General features: G+C 41.0%; 1 long non-coding RNA gene across 1 annotated transcript; it reads left to right on the top strand.

The window, feature by feature from the left end:
- The first annotated feature begins 3108 nt into the window (after positions 1-3108).
- LOC147155392 (uncharacterized) lies at positions 3109-6022 on the top strand. Its single transcript, XR_015092279.1, has 2 exons — positions 3109-5232; positions 5313-6022. It is a non-coding gene; the product is annotated as an uncharacterized LOC147155392 (long non-coding RNA).
- The last annotated feature ends 3156 nt before the right edge of the window (positions 6023-9178 follow it).

Raw genomic sequence — 9178 nt, 5'->3', positions numbered from 1 at the left:
GCGCTCCAAAAGGGAGGATGTCTAAACTACAAACAAACCAATATCACTCCTTAACTAAAACTATACAGGACAACAAGGCTGAGGACTGACTGGCTCTGACGAAAACACTTAGGCACAAGACAGGGGAGACGCAGACTATTTAACACATGAGGGTAATGGGAAACAGGTGGACACAATCAGGAATCAGGATTGACACTAACACCACATGAGGAAGGGCAAGTGACCTGAAACGAAAGGAGTCAGAATTTTCCAAATAAAACAGGAAATGACAAGACAACCTCACCGCGGTGTGTGACAGTACCCCTCCCGACAGCCTAGGCTGGTCAGGATGATCCCTATAGAAGTCCTCAATTAGAGAGTCATCCATTATGAAGCGGGAAGGAACCCACTGTCTCTCCTCGGGCCCATACCCCTCCCAGTCCACCAAGAACTGCCTGCCCCGGCCACGATTGCGGACGGCCAGCAGTCGCTTCACTTTGTAGACGGGGCCCCCATCCACAATCACAGGAGGCGGCGGGCGCGAGGGAGCCGGAACCAGGGGACTCTCCTTGACTGGCTTGACTTGGCTCACGTGGAACATGGATGAACACGAAGGGACTGAGGCAGGCGGAGACGGACAGCGGCCGGGTTGATCACCTTGGAGATTGGGTACGGACCCACAAACCGTGGTGCCAACTTTTGGCATGGCACCTTCAAGTGGAGGTTCTTGGAGGACAGCCACACTTTATGCCTCGGCTGGTATGCTGGAGCAGGTCTCCTCTTTTGATCAGCTGCTCGCTTGACTCTGTCCCTCTGGCGCTCCAGTACCTGCCGAGCGGCTGCCCAGATGCGATGGCAGCGGCGGACCAAGGCATGGGCAGAAGGAACAGAGGCCTCAGACTCCAGGTTAGCAAAGAAGGGGTGATCGTAGCCAAAAACACATTTGAATGGAGTGAGTCCTGTGGCAGAAGTAGGCAGCGAGTTATGGGCAAGCTCAACCCAGACCAGGTGTTTGCTCCACGTTGAAGGATTCTGGGAGACTAGGCACCGGAGACCGGTTTCTAACTGTTGGTTGAGGCACTCAGACTGGCCGTTAGCCTCAGGGTGGTAACCTGAGGTTAGGCTGGCTTTGGCTCCGACTAAGCGGTAAAACTCCCTCCAAAAGCGAGACACAAACTGGGGCCCCCGGTCCGACACAATGTCTCTACGGAACCCATGAACTCGAAAGACGTGGTTAATCATGACCTCAGCCGTTTCCTTGGCTGAGGGAAGCTTAGGCAAGGCTATGAATCTGACCATTTTAGAAAGTCTGTCGACTACAGTGAGAACTGTGGTTTTACCTCGGGAGATGGGGAGTCCTGTGACAAAGTCCAGGGATATTTCTGCCCATGGTCTGGAAGGAATGGGAAGGGGCTGCAGCAGGCCCATGCGTGATCTGGTGGATGACTTATTTTGGGCACATACCGAGCAGCCCTCGATGTACTCTCGGACCTCCGGCTCCATGGAAGGCCACCAGAATCGCCGGGAGATGGCGTACATTGTCCGTCGGACTCCCGGATGACAGTAAAGAAGTGAAGTGTGGGCCCAACCACACAGTTCGGCAAAAGGATGGTCTCTGGTTCCTTAGCTACAGGCTCGGGGTCATAGAGACGAGACAGGGCGTCGGAATTGACGTTACGAGACCCCGGCCTGTAAGTGAGAGAGAAGGAAAAACGGTTAAAGAACAGCGCCTACCTGGCCTGGCGTGGGTTAAGTCTCTTGGCTTTGCGTATGTATTCCAGGTTCTTGTGATCGGTCCAGACCACAAACGGATGCTTCGCCCCCTCAAGCCAGTGCCTCCATTCTTCCAAAGCAATTTTGACAGCCAGAAGCTCTCTGTCCCCAACATCATAGTTACGCTCTGCCTTGGATAGTCGTCGTGACAAGAAGGCACAGGGACTGTGACTGGCTTGAGTGGCTCTGACGAAAACACTTAGGCACAAGACAGGGGAGACGCGGACCATTTAACACATGAGGGTAATGGGAAACAGGTGGACACAATCAGGAATCAGGGTTGACACTGACACCACATGAGGAAGGGCAAGTGACCTGAAACGAAAGGAGTCAGAATTTTCCAAATAAAACAGGAAATGACAAGACAACCTCACCACGGTGTGACAGTTCATCTGGCTGCCACCAGCTAATATCCACCTCATAACCTTTGTCATTATCTTATAACCAAAGACATTTTCACCTAATGTATAGATAAACAAAGTAATGCTGTACATTCCTTTAGTATAATGAAATAAATAACATGCTTTTCTCTTTTATTTACTTTTCAGCTACCAACGCCCCAGGTAACCTCCCACACCTCTTTGCACATTGCGCACCAGAATAATGATTTGCAAGGGAAGCTAAACACACCCATTTGCCTCCAGTAATAAGTTGTTTGCGAATGCCTAAAGGTCTAATGTGAAATCTGATGTAGTCTAACCATTAATTGGAGCCTAGGTTAGCTATACGTTATAACTACGGTGAGCAGATGGATTATTAGCAGTTCATCTGGCTGCCACTAACTAATATCTACCTCACAACCGTTGTCATTATCTCATAACCTAAGTCGTTTTTTTCCCTCCAAATACTCATGTATAGACAAGGTAATACTGTATATTCCTCAAGTATAATGGAATAAATAATGTTTTTCTCTTTTATTTACTTTTCAGATGCAAGTAAGTCACCAAACCTACACTTTGCACATTGTACACCAAAACTGCTATCTACAAGGGAAGGTCAAACCCTCAAGTGCACACTGTCCCCAGCCAAAATACTTCAGTTATTGTCTCTCTCAAAGTCTTAGATGAAGCCGGATGGCTACGTTATTACTACAGTAGATGGATTATTAGCAGTTCATCTGGCTGCCACTAACTAATATCTACCTCACAACCGTTGTCATTATCGCATAACCTAAGTCGTTAGCACATTGTACACCAGAAAATGATCTATTGTTCATGGGAAGCTCAAACATTAAGTACTCAACTGCATCCAGCCAAAGGAGTCAGAATTTTCCAAATAACTGTTTCAGTTGGTTCATAATATATTTTTGTTTGTTTTGTTTTATTCATTTTTTCCTTTCGAACACATTATTACAGGTTACATCGATCACATCATATCATTTGTAACAATGACATACGAAAGAAGGGCTGACGGGTAGAAGCCATGGCTTATTAGTAACCCGTCCCCATCGATTCTTGCTCTACGCACGAATAAGTGGTTAAGAAAATGAATGGATGATTTTACTACGACATACTGTATTTGTGTATTTAAATCAAATAAGTAAATGATGTAGAATAAAGGAAACGGTTGTAAACTAGATTATAGTGAATTGCTGTAAAAGTAAATACAGTAACTAATTTATATACAGTAAATGCTTGTAAAAAAGGCAATAATGTACTGAGATTTTACAAGAATTAGCTGGCAACTTTTTTGCCACTTATTTCTTGTAAATTCTAGAGTCAATTCGTTACAGTGCAGCCAAACTTTTGTTGTAGTTGATTCATAATATCGTTTCAAGAATTTACGGCTAGCTAGCTACATTACAACTATAATTTTAGCATGTATTATTATCAGGGACTTGCGGTCAGAGGCAGGTAGGGGAGGCTCCTTTACCTTACTCCGTCCTGCGTGTGAAGAGTAAAATAATAATGATTATTATTATTATTATTACATGAAATAGCCTAGCTATGTTATAACTACAATATAAGGATGCACTACTTGCCGTTCATCTGGCTGCCACTTCTCAACCTTCATCATTATCTCATAACCAAAATCATTTCCACTTTTTTTCACAAAATCCTAATGTATAACCAATGCTGTACATTCCTCAAGTATAATGGGATAAATAACATGTTTTTCTCTTTTATTTCCTTTTCAGCTAACGACGACATAAGTAAAGTCCCACACCTACACTTTGCACATTGTACACCAGAACAGTGATCTACTTGGAAAGCTCAAACCCTCAAGTGCCATTGCCCCAGAAACATGGAACACACATAGAAAATTATCGGGAACACTGATCCTAACTGAAAAAAATATTTACTGATTTTAACACGGATTGGTTTGTTACAACTTACAAACAGACATGCAGTTATGTTACCAGTGGTTACATTTATAATCGGGGCTTTCATAACCAGGTTAGCAAAAAATAAAAAACGTCTACGATGGGAGAACTTGTTTTAAAGTACTAGTAGCTTGTTTTCAATCAAGATGTTGCTTTAAGTGTAAAAACTATAGAACAGATCAATGAACTTCGTCTTGATAAATCACATGTTTACATCGATCTGATGAAGGTAGCGGAGCATGTACACGGAAGATCGGAATATGCAAGTAGTTGACCAGAAATCTTCATTCTGGAATGTAAAGCCTTTTTATTTTTTTTACAGTGTGGTGTTGATTAAAGCACAATTAAAAGCTTTGAAAACAAATGTTCCAATTAAGGTAAAAATTGAAATAGAGGCTAATATTCTATTTTGGATTCATAGTTTTATTCTTGACTTCAAAAAAGCCCATGCCTCACCAGTCACATCATTGATTAATTAGTCGATCATTTTCCTTGCCATCATCAACTAATATATAAAGCTCTCAATTTCCCACATTCTACCACACAGTAATTTTAACAAATGTTTTGTCGGGCTTTTTCTTGAAAGGAACAAAATCTATTTTGACTACTACCACTCAGATGTGAAATAATAGAATTGTTGTCTTTTGTTGGTAGTTCTCCAAGAGGAACCCACTGGAGGAGGAAGAGGTACTGTGACATCACACGCACATGTGCTCACATGGTCCATGTACTGCCAATCACTGGGAGCAAATCTACTTGTTCATCAAAAACAACTAGCATTGCTGTGCCTTCACCAGTAGATGCCAGCAAAGCACAAATGGTTGCTATCACTCATGCGCTGTGAGAAAATGCTGTGAAAACTCACCAACAGACTCAGAAGCGTCTCGATGTTATTCCACTTAATGGTTGTAGTAGTCTAGATATCACTTTAATTGGGCTGATGACATAATATTGCCACTCAAAGAGAAAAACAGCAGTTTTCCATCGACATTATGCATAATTTTGTTGTGGACTAAAGCAAGTCACGTTCAACTAAAGAGTAAAGAAATAAGTAATTTAGTTGTTGTGTTTCTTCGTATTGCCCAACAGTGTACGGGCATATAAAAGCTCAGGTTATCCATGCCCTGGGAGTTAACGTGACAGAGATCATCCAACAAGTAAGTGCATGCAATACATGACGCGCCCAGCAAAGAAGTACACATTCTTGCTCTTATTATGAATGTTTGTTCTCTCACAGTTCCTCATTGATTTAACCAGTGGAATATGCCCGGAATGCGAAATTGAGATCAATACAACGGTAACCCAACAGCAGATCCTGGCCTTAGCCTGATGGAGTTCTAACTTCTCCATGTGCAACAGAGGAGATGCCAAGTGTTCCAGTTTATCAAGAGTGGCGTATGCTTGCCATGCACATAGGGAGGACTTAAAGGCATGCTCAACTAAATCTGACAATAAAAGAGTATACCGGCATATTGCTATGAGAAAAACTTCTTCTTTTTTTCAGATCTGGAATGACATGCAGGACAAACATAGTACCAGAATATTATTCATATTTTGAGTGAGTTGATTTTTCTGGACAAATAAGTTTTTGCACTTAATTTTGGTTTGCTGTGAATCCAATTTGTGCCATCCTTGAGCTTGAACTGTCTTTTTTATGTACGAGGGTATGAGGTTATTCTTTGATTATTTAAACCCTTTATGTTGAAGGCTATTTTTTTTTTTTAATACATGGGCCATTGAGAGATGCATTTGTCAGACGAGGCCCATTGAATTATCATGTGGTGCAACCAAAAAGAAATAGCCAATGTGGGACTTTTATTTTGAAATACATTTAAAGACAGGAGTTTGTATCATCCACAAGACAACCAAGAACCCATGGAAGCATCTATCAGGTTTGTCTCACAACTATGTAAAATAAATAAATAAATAACTTTTTAGCAACATGTATGTATTTGGACATCATGTGGTATTACCTGAAAAAAATGTTTATATATATTTTTCCCCAACAAATTTATATTTTTATTATAATTTTACTTGATGTTTTGTTTAGTTTCGATGGTGAATGTAGCCACAACATGGCTAAAGGAGCTTGGCGGGGTTATTGGCCCAAAGTGCCCCTTTATCTATTTATTTATAGTTTAAAAAAAAAAATATATATATATATATTATGATTTGCTTTTCCTTTGTTTGTGAAAGTAATTTTGTTGCCTTGCAAGACTAAAATTCAGCAACATAATTTGCATAAAACAAATGATTATGATCTTGGATGACGCGCTCTCATTCGAAGCCAGGTCGCTCACCGCTCCACCTTCTGTCAGGAAGTTGTTCGCCATAAAGTTGGCTCTGAGGGTACGAGGAACATGTATCCCACACTTTCATAAAGACCACGATCCTTCCCATCCACTTTCGCCACTGCAAAAATCTCCGGTGACCGGTGTACTGCTTCTGCTACAACTACTGATGCGTGTAAGGTACACAGAATATGTCGGAATTTGTATCTAGCTCAGAATTTTACTAAACCCCCCTTCCTGAAGACTCCAACTCAGCAAGGCAGACATTGTATTGATGCTATCCGCTAATCATGTAAACAATGAAGTCACACGTTTTGTTATACTTTAACAAGGGCTGGCAAGCGCTAGGGGCACGTAGGTCTGGGTTGCGAGCAGCACGGGTCTAACCGCGCTGTAAATAAATAAATAATGAAGCTTCTGCTCAATGCGAAAAATAAAACAACTCTCAGTAGATGTTTGTAACTTTTTTTCTGTTAAGCTATATAAGTCTTGTAGTATGTATGTACTCAATTATAGCTGAATTGAAATGTACTTTAAAGGGATAGTTCGGGGGTTTGGACACGAATCTGTATGGCAGCCGCCATCCTCACCTAAAGTGGTGTGGATCAGCACTGACAGTGTCCTGTGACTCGAGACATGGTTTGGTGTCGGTACCGGATGGGATCGGTATGCTAGATTGTATCGGGGTCGCCTACAGATGATGTCACGCTACAGGATTGGCTGGAAATTGTCCATTGACATTTGTTCAATAAAGTTATATGATAAAAAATTTTGACGGTAAAACATTGGAAAGAAATGATTAAATATGTTATTGAAATATACAAATGAATGGACGGAAATTGTAAAAACGTGAATAAACCTAAGAATATAAAAGCAAGATACTTGAAGATTAAAGAAATAATTAAATTGATAGAAGCGCCTTCGCGCTTGCCGGTGACGTCACTAATGCAGCGCTAGCTAAATGCGCGATTTACTTCGGTTTGGTTTCTTTTTTACTATCTTGGCCAATTGATTAGGTACACCCAGGATTCTGGTCAATTCATTAGGTACACCCTGGATTCTTGCCACTCCGCCCACCCAGGGCGGCGGCCATCTTGGCCAATTAATTAGGTACACCTTGGATTCTCGCCACTCCGCCCACCCAGGGCGGCGGCCATCTTGGCCAAATAATTAGGTACACTAAGGATTCTCTCCCCTCCGCCCACCCGGGGCAGCGGCCATCTTGGCCAATTGATTAGGTACAGCCAGGACTTTTCAGTCACAATTTTTTTTTATTTGATTCTTTTCCAAATTTGTAGCGTGTGACTATTACTGTGTTTTTTTTTGCTGATTATGGTTTATTATTAAATACTATAACTTGTCCAATTCCTTTGCTAAAGTAAATGTTTTCTTTTATAATATTGATGAGTTCTTCAAGATGCGCAAACAGTGACTGTGCGCATGTTGTCTCCACAGTTTCCTCAGGGCACACATACACATATAAAAGTAATTTGTAAGATGTTAATTTTAAACCCTAGTTTTAAACCCTAACCCTAATAAAAAAGCCTAGTTTGAAACCCTAACACTAATATAAAACCCTAGTTTGAAACCCTAACCCTAATGTAAAACCCTAGTTTGAAACCCTAACCCTAGTTTAAAATCCTATTTTGTAACCCTAACCCTAGTTTAAAACCCTACTTTGAAACCCTAACCCTAGTTTCAAACCCTACTTTGAAACCCTAACCCTAGTTTAAACCCCTACTTTGAAACCCTAACCCTAGTTTTAAACCCTACTTTGAAACCCTAACCCTAGTTTAAAACCCTACTTTGAAACCCTAACCCTAGTTTAAAACCCTACTTTGAAAACTTAACCCCTAGTTTTAAACCCTACTTTGTAACCCTAACCCTAGTTTAAAACCCTACTTTGTAACCCTACCCCAAGTTTAAAACCCTTCTTGAAACCCTAACCCTAGTTTAAAACCCTACTTTGAAACCCTAACCCTAATCCAAACCCCTACTTTGAAACCCTAACCCTAGTTTAAAACCCTAACCTTACTTTGTAACCCTAACCCTAGTTAAAAACCCCTACTTTGAAACCCATACCCTAGTTTAAAACCCTACTTTGAAACCCTAACCCTAAAATAAAACCCTTGTTTGAAACCCTAACCCTAATATAAAACCCTAGTTTGAAACCCTAACCCTAGTTTAAAACCCTACATTAAAACCCTAACCCTAGTTTAAAACCCTATTTTGAAACCCTAACCATAGTTTTAAACCCTACTTTGAAACCCTAACCCTAGTTCAAACCCCTACTTTGAAACCCTAACCCTAGTTTAAAACCCTACTTTGTAACCCTAACCCTTGTTTAAAACCCTACTTTGTAACCCTAACCCTAGTTTAAAACCCTACTTTGTAACCCTAACCCTAGTTTAAAACCCTAATTTGAAACCCTAACCCTAGTTTTAAATCCTACTTTGAAACCCTCACTCTAGTTTAAAACCCTATTTTGAAACCCTAACCCTAGTTTAAAACCCTACTCTGAAACCTTAAACCTAGTTTAAAACCCTACTTTGAAACCCTAACCCTAGTTTAAAACCCTACTTTGAAACTCTAACCCTAATTTAAAAACCCTAGTTTTAAACCCTAACCCTAATGTTAAACCCTATCTTAAAACCCTAACCCTAATATAAAACCCTAGTTTGAAACCCTTACACTAATATAAAACCCTACTTTGAAACCCTAACCCTAGTTCAAACCCCTACTTTGAAAACCTAACCCTAGTTTAAAACCCTACTTTGTAACCCTAACCCTAGTTTAAAACCCTACTTTGAAA

This window comes from Leptonotus elevatus, chromosome 22 (assembly GCF_054856555.1).
Source record: "Leptonotus elevatus isolate MCC_2025b chromosome 22, RoL_Lele_1.0, whole genome shotgun sequence".
Lineage (NCBI taxonomy): Eukaryota > Metazoa > Chordata > Actinopteri > Syngnathiformes > Syngnathidae > Leptonotus > Leptonotus elevatus.
The sequence above is the reverse complement of the archived record's forward strand: the minus strand, read 5'-3'. Positions and strand labels throughout refer to the sequence as shown.